Below are 8,397 nucleotides of genomic sequence, written 5' to 3'. Positions count from 1 at the left end.
TCACAAAATGGATTTCTCTTAACATATTCTTAGTTAAGGGCTCGTGAAATTTTCTCTGTTTGCTCCCATTCACATAGAAGTCAAATGATGTTTCAAGTCTTGCTATGCCAGAGTGTGTGAACTGTCAGATTTTAAAAGGTCCTAAACCTGAAAATTTCAACTTCCATTTGTTTTTCTTGATGGCGCACATGATTACTAGGTCACCCTTGTTGAATTCTTGTTTGACCCCATGGTGATCAAACCATTTCTTTTTGCAAAGCTTCTCAACATACAACCCCCCTAAAGTTGTTGGCAACTTTTGTTCCCAATCATTTTGTTTCTCGTTTACTATTTTTATCAAAATAGTGCACATGATCTTATTGGTGCTTTCAGCGTGTCCATTCACCTATGGGTAATATGGAGAAGATTTCCTATGGATTACTATGAAGTCAGCCCACTAATGAAATAAGTTCCCCTTTCGCTTACTAGTTCATCTCGACATAATGTACTTGTAAAGAGACTTAGCTATACTCCACTTTAATAATGGCCTTTGCCTCTGCCCATTAGAACAATAGCAAGTAGCTACAATGATATACCTTACACGGGTAGATTTATCTTTCAAGGAATTCTAAACCTCATTTAAAAAAAACTACTTATAAGGGCACTATGTTGGCTAGAGGCATGCAATTCTAATTATTAGTGACATTGAATCATTGGCGCTCATCACATCTTTTAACAAATTCAGCAACATCTCCAATAAGGACACATCTACAAAGGACTCCATCCTTTCTTCATTTATAAAGTTGTTTGGAGATTAGTTAAAATGGGGCAGCTAGCCAAATAAGATTTTGGACTTTATCCATGGGTAAATTAGGACTAGTGAGTAGACTGAACAATATCCAAGCTCCATTTAGGATTGAAGTCAACTTGAAAAAGAGGAGCATCAGAAAGATCACCATTAACTCCCACTGGAGGTTCATCATTATAACTCTTGTGCATGCACGTGGGTAACCCCTTTTCAAACTGTAATAACAAGGAACCTTAATTTAGATTGCATAAAGGTGCCTTAGATGAATCAAAGATGAGGGCTATGTCATTTGCATATAAGAAAATGGCCACTAATGTCTGGGTAGTCACTTAATAAACTTTAAAATCTCATCAATGTATAGTCCAAAAAGACAATGCCCCTATTTGACCCAAATGTTTTTCTAATCTCTCTAAATTAGCCCTTTGGTACCTGGACCCACCCATTCAATGATGTATACAAGGTCATGACTCCCTAGATAACCTATGATAGAAAATGAAGCTCCTCGAGGTGCTTGAAGAGGCATGCCCTAAGTATTGGGTCAAAATCCATGATTTAGCAATAGATGCTTCAAGAGTGAAAAATGTGGTTCAATAATAAGTCTTGTGGAAACCTACTTGTCCTTTGGTCCTTTGACTTTTGTCCTTTGCTAATGTGATACTCTGAGGCTTGGAAAATGGTCCATATACCAAGGTTAATGTATGGCCAATCATGATTCTCTTACATTCTAGGGGATCATGTGCTCTATGGATCATGACAAGCATATTAGTAGAATAAGAGGGTGGTAAGTCTTCACAAGTAACCCTATTAAATATGCTAGCGAGGATGGGGGCTAGAACATTCCATCCATGAGCAAAATGCTCAATTTCAAGGTGGTCTTGCCAAAAGCATTTCAATCTATGGGTAGCATTCTAAGGCCCCAAGCTACCACCTCTGTCATAGAATTACCTTTAAATTGCAAGGCATGTTGCATTGCTACAACGCTCAACATATATATAGAAGTCATTGCCTTGCCATCTACCATGGTGTATCTTGTGCTATTCTCATTGAGAGGATGTCCATGGTTGCAAGGATCACATGTCGCAATTGTTAGAATATCATGCATGCTACATGAAAACTCTAGTCATTTATGATGTAACCAAGCATGAAACATTGGATTCCTCATGATAGCTAATGCACTCTAGCTATCAATGAAAATGGAGGTGGGGGATTGCTATCCAACACTAAGATCTGCCAAAAGAAGGCATCTGAGCCATACACACTCCACAGTCATTGTAAAAGCTATTATGTACTCAACTTCACCACTTGAAGTGGTCATTGTCTGAGCCATGATATACATGAATCACCCAGGTGAAAGAAAAAGCCACTAGTGGACACTCACGTGTCATAGCATGTAGCCTAATCAAAATCATTGAAACATGCAGTTGAACATCACTCCCCTTAGCATATAATAAGTCAAGGGACGGAGTGTCCTGTGAGTATCTAAATACTTGCTTGGTAGCCTACCAATGCTTACTTCTAGGATTGTGCATAAACTTGATCAATTGGGAGAGACCCCAAATTGAATCTTTGGTCTCAAATCACATAGATAAATGAGGCACCCAATATCATGCTAATAAAGTGATGCATCAAATGGTTCACCTGCATCCTGAAGAGACTAAGCCTAGCACCTATCTCTACTGGTGTAGTAACATGCTTACAGTCTTCAAGACCAAACCATGTAGATCGCCTCTTGACTGCAACATCACAATACCATCATCATGATGCATAAACTCTATGCCCAAATAATAATACAATGAGCCCAAATCTATCATCTTAAATGACACGTGTAATTTAGCCTTGAAGGCTAATATCTTCTCCTCATTAGGGCATGTGTGAGTAGCATGTCATCATCATATAAAACGATGACCAAAAGACAATCTTTACTCCTCTTTACATAGAGGGTACTCTCAATTGGATTGTTACAAAAACCATTTGCAAACCAAGTATGCGTTTATCTTCTTATACCATACTCTCGGAGCCTGTTAAGACCATATAAAGCTTTTCTTGAATACTTTAGATTCTTGCCCTTTTCAACAAAAGCATGAGGCTGAGATACATAGATCTCCTCATGCAAGTCACCATTTAAGAAGGCAGTCTTAATATCCAATTAATGTACATTCTAATCATGATGCACTACTAATACAATAATACACCTGATCGTAGTCATACAAGATGTGGATGCAAAGGCCCTTGTCGTAATTTATGCCCCTCTCTTGGGCATAACCCTTTGTAATAACAAGCCTTGCCTTGTAGTAGCGATCAATGTTACCATCAACTTTACGCTTTACCTTATGAACCCACTTTGTACCAATGGCCTTTTTACCATAAAGCAAATTCACTAAATATCACAAGTGTAATTTTTAAGGATTAAGTCATACTCATCTTATATGGCCCGCATCCAATGATCATTTTTCTCAAAGAAAATCGGTTTCTCTTCATTACATATATTGGCACAATGAGAGCATAATCTACAAAAGAATAAGATGCATGATGAGAACTTGCATGTGTCTTGCTAGGTAAAGGATTAGCTAATTTATTGTCCCGCACATGACAATACCAGCCATTTCGCATACTCTTGGATACTTGCATGGCTACCCTTTCCTCATCATCCATAATTGCCTCATTAATAGGCCGATTTGTGGGCTGAAACTTGAGCTCATATTTAGCTAGTATGGGCTGATTTGTAGCACCTTTTTGAGCATACATTTGCTTCACATATGGCTGCACGGCATTATACAAAGGTAGGAGTCTATCAAAGTTGTTATGTGAGCATACATTTTGCTATTTTTTAACATAAAAGCACAAGATGAATTGAGTTCTCAACAAAGACAACATGTCTATTCACCAAAATCTGCTTTGTGGCTAGATGGTAAAGAGTCCATAAACTTTGCTTTCTGAGTTGTATCTCATAAAGAGTCCATAAACTTTGCTTTCTGAGTTGTATCTCATAAAAATACATTTTACAGCCTTAGCATCTTGCTTATTGCATTGTTGCTCAAAAACAAGATATAAGTAACACGTAAATGATCCACGGAGGGCTTCCTGCCATTCCTAGCTTCATAAGGCATAATTGTTTACAAGGCCTTGGTGGGGCATCTGTTTAGCACATACATGGTACACATAATTGCCTCCCACCAAAAAAAAAGGCAAGTCTTGGCCCCTTGAACCATGAAACGTGCCATTTACATGAGAGATCTATTCTTCTACTCATCAGCACACCATTTTGCTAAGGTGTATAAGGCATTGTGCATTGATGTTTTATGCCTCCTTTAGTAATATATACATGAAACTCCTTTGACATATACTCCCCCTCCCTCGATCTATATAAAGGGTGCTAACTTTACATGACATATTTTTAGTCATAGGAAAAAAGTGTCTAAAGCATGTGAAAACCTCAAATTTACCTTCAATGGATATACCCAAGTGTGCCTAGAGTAGTCATCCTCAATAAAAGTCACAAAATAAAGTTATCCCCCGATTGATGGTGTCCTCATGGGACCACATACATCACTATGTATGTGACCACATGAAGTTATCCCCCGATTGATGGTGTCCTCATGGGACCACATACATCACTATGTATGTGACCACATGAAGTTATCCCCCGATTGATGGTGTCCTCATGGGACCACATACATCACTATGTATAAGTTGTAATTTTTGGACACCCCTAATTAATCCATATTTTAGGAATGATGCTCGTTTACATGTGCCCAAAATGCACCCCTCACATACATGTTTCATAGGGCCCTCAAAATTTGGCAACTCTAACACTATCTCTTTCTTTTTAAAGGCCGTAACAAACTACCAAAATTCAAATGACTAGAGCGGACATGTCGTAGCTCCACGCATCACTCATATCATGTGTGGTAGCTAAACAAGCATTATGTGCCAATCTCTCATACATGTCCAACCTAAAAAACCCATGGCTTAGAGGACCAGATACCAAAATGATGTCTCCATCACTTTGATCATAATCTAAACACCTGTCTCATTAACAAATCTGACCACTCGGCCTACCCTAGCAATGGCAAAGATTGAAGCAAGCTCTTTTTGATGCTTTGATACAAAAAAGACATATTGTCCCACCACAACCTTACCAACTCCCTTGAATAAAAGTCACAAAGTAGAGATATCCCTTGATTAATGAGATCCTCATGGGACCACATACATCACTATGTATAAGTTGTAATTTTTGGACAGCCTAATTTATCCTTTAGGAATGATGCCTATTACATCTTTCTATTAATCCAATTTTGGATTAACAAGTATGCTTCTCCAATTGAGGACATTAATAAGTGTCATGTAAAGGCACTATAAAAGTTGTACATTATAAGATATTGGCCACCCAAGGCCTTAATTAAGTAAGTTTTGGGCGCTCAAGTGTGAATAAGAGCCAAATGTATATAAGGTATTTTCTCATAAATGAAAGGACACAATCCCCCTTTGTGCTATTGGGAGCTCTTCTTTGTGTCTTGAGAGATATTGAGAGAGAGCATTCTAGCACTTTTTCCTCTTCTATGCTTGTATGTTTCATGCTTGTGTGGGAGAGTGAGAGAGAGTGATAGCCTTATACGATGGTACGAGCGACTCTACGGTGACAGCGTGGAGGTAAAGCTTGGAGGTTTGGAGCTTAACAAGTGAGCTCGGAGGCCTCAAGGGACTCAAGTTCGAAGATTTGGTAAGTGCCCTACGACAATTGAGTTCTATTGCTCTTCCCTTAGGTGAATGCATTGAGTTCCCTCTTGGAGGTGTGGTAGCCCATAACATTTTTTTGCGCCGCTGCTAGGGAAACACCTTTGTTTCCCTAGCAATTGAAGTTTCAGCTCCCATTGCATAAGATTCATGATTGCCTTTGCATTCTGGTAGTGCATTGTGTAGGAAATGAATGGATAAGATTTGTGTGGAAGTGAAAAATTGTGTGGAAGTGAAAAATTTGTGTGGAAGTGAAAAATTATGTGGAAGTGAAAAATTGTGAGAAATTGGTTGTGTTTGTTGTGTATTTATGTGGTGGAGTGGTCTTGAAAGAGAGCTTCACTGTTTTTTCTAGTTAATTTTGATATTTGTATCACCAGAATCATCAACATGAATGATCATGTTGGTAATCTGTTTTTCTTTCTTTTCAAAAACTTATAAAAATCGAAAAATAAGGAGCCATTGACTGTGCCTTGAACTTGTATTACACTCCTTAGGCATGGCACAATCATTTTGGAAACAGTTGGATAAGTATTTTGCACCCAAAATCACCTTAGTCGTCGTCGACGCAGGATGTTTCCACGTGAAACTGTAGGAAAATCATTCATGATGTGAACCGTTTTTTGTAACTTCATGCCGTGAACCGCTCCCACAATTAACGCCGTGAACCGTTTTCTGTAACTTCATGCCGTGAACCGCTCCCATAATTAATGCCACAATTCACAGGATTACCTTGCCAAAATAGGTAAAATTATCCTGACACCAGGAGGTCTGACAAAATTAAGATTCGTGAACATGCAAAAAATCCTTCACGATATGAACTATTTTAGAGCACTTTACGGTGTGAAACATTTTCATTTCATGACGTGAATCATTTTAGAACCCTTCACAGCGTGAACCATTTTTTGTTCACGACGTGAACCAATTTCTTTTCATGCGTGAAATCTTTTCTCTTCACGGGGTGAACTTTTTTTGCAATTTCATGCTTTAATCAATTCCAACTTACGAACTTGGTATTGTCGGATTAAGGCTAAGGAAGTCTTGAGACCATTGAAAATCATAACAAGGTAACGTGGAATTCTAAGTCCAAAGCAAAAATTTTAAACATGTGAGTGTAGAAAATAGTTCATGAAGTGAATCGTTTCCTGACACTTCACGCTATGAACTATTCTTTGCAATCTCATGGCATCAGAAATAAGTCGGCAGAATCTGACCAAAATTTAATTGGGGCAGTAAAATAGCTTATCAAATCATAATCACATGCACTTGAGGTCTAGAAAGCTCCTTGGAGACGACCTCACTCCTGACAATAGCATATCAAATCATCCAGGATGTTCCTATCAAAAGAGTGTGGGTTCAGGCCACTCAGTAAGCACTCAATTGAGTGTCTTAAGGAATCTGACCACCATTGAAACTAGTATTGAAGAATCCATGAAAGAAGGGCTGCGATACTCTAGGTTTGGGGAAGAGGAAAAACCACCCTCCCCTACCAGATCCAGCGATATCATTTGATATAGCCTGGGGATTTTTTGGTCTCTAAACTAGTAATGACGAAGAAGCGCAATCTGCGGGCATGGGTTCATCAACCAACCTAGACTTAGTCCAAGGCAAGAAGTGCCTATCCAAACTTCAAATTTGAGGCTTTCAAACAGTGGCACCCCCCAAATGAGAAGAGACATGGAAGTGCGGCCAGGACGGGTCAAGTATTCTTCTCGACCTCAAAGGAAGTAGAGTTAGATCTGAAAAGGATTGAGGTGGAACGACAGCTACGAGAATTAAGCTCAAGGAAACAAGAGCTTGATACTCAAAGGGCTAGAGCCGAACAAAAAGAGATGGGAAGTGTAAACTTACTCCAATCACGGGGTAAAGAGCCAAAAATAGTCATGGGAAGAAGTGAGGGAGAAACTCCAAACTTAGAACCCATTAATGAAGAGCCGCGAGCGGAGGAAGGATTTGTAACCCTAGAAGAAGAGGATGATCTACCAAGAGTGGCGGGCGAAGTGGAAGACTGCCTGTACACCAAAAAGAACATCGAGCAGATGATCAATCATCCCACATTCCTACAAGACATGGAACTCTTGATTCTGCAAAGGTGTACAGAGGCGGCTAATGATGAGCCATTTTAGAATGAGGTGGTCGGACCATCCCATAGGTCGGAGATGCCTAGAAGAGCCAACATAGGAAGAGGAAGAGGTCTAGGTAGGGGGGGAGCGATTCCTCAAAGACCTAGGGTGGATCCAACCATCGATCTTAATGCAGCCACAAGGACGGATCTATTGAATATGGCCATGGAAATGGGCCAAGGAATGGTCAGGGAACTAGGCACTACTCTAGAATCCTGACCCTCCTTCGGTCTCACTAATGCCCCAGCAACATTCCAACGATTGATGCACAGCCTTCAAAGACTACTTACAGAAGTGGTTGGAGGTATTCATTGATGATATGTGTGTACCCTCTTGATGGGTAGACCATCATCTGGCTTGCTTAAGGAAAGTTTTTGAGCGATGTCGATTATATCGTATATCCCTAAACCCTTTAAAGTGCCAATTTTGGGTCAAACATGGTGTGCAATATTGGGACACATTGTCTCTAAGAACGGTATATCCCTATGGATGACAGCAAGGTCAAGTTGATCTTGGAACTGCCACCACCCACTAATTATAAGGGTGTGCAAAGATTTATGGGCCACGTTGGGTATTATCGCCGCTTCATAATCTTCTATGCTGAAATCTCTACGCCATTGTACAAGCTACTCATTGTCTTTGAATGGACTAAGGAATGCCATGAAGCATATGATTGATTGAAGCAGGCATTGGCTAGCGCACCAATTCTAAGACCCCCCAATTAGGACCTATTATTTCATGTGCATATCGATA

Source organism: Cibotium barometz, chromosome 7, assembly GCF_041138505.1.
Source record: "Cibotium barometz isolate CiBa-2024 chromosome 7, ASM4113850v1, whole genome shotgun sequence".
In the NCBI taxonomy this organism is placed as follows: Eukaryota; Viridiplantae; Streptophyta; class Polypodiopsida; order Cyatheales; family Cibotiaceae; genus Cibotium; species Cibotium barometz.
Note: the sequence above shows the minus strand (reverse complement) of the source record.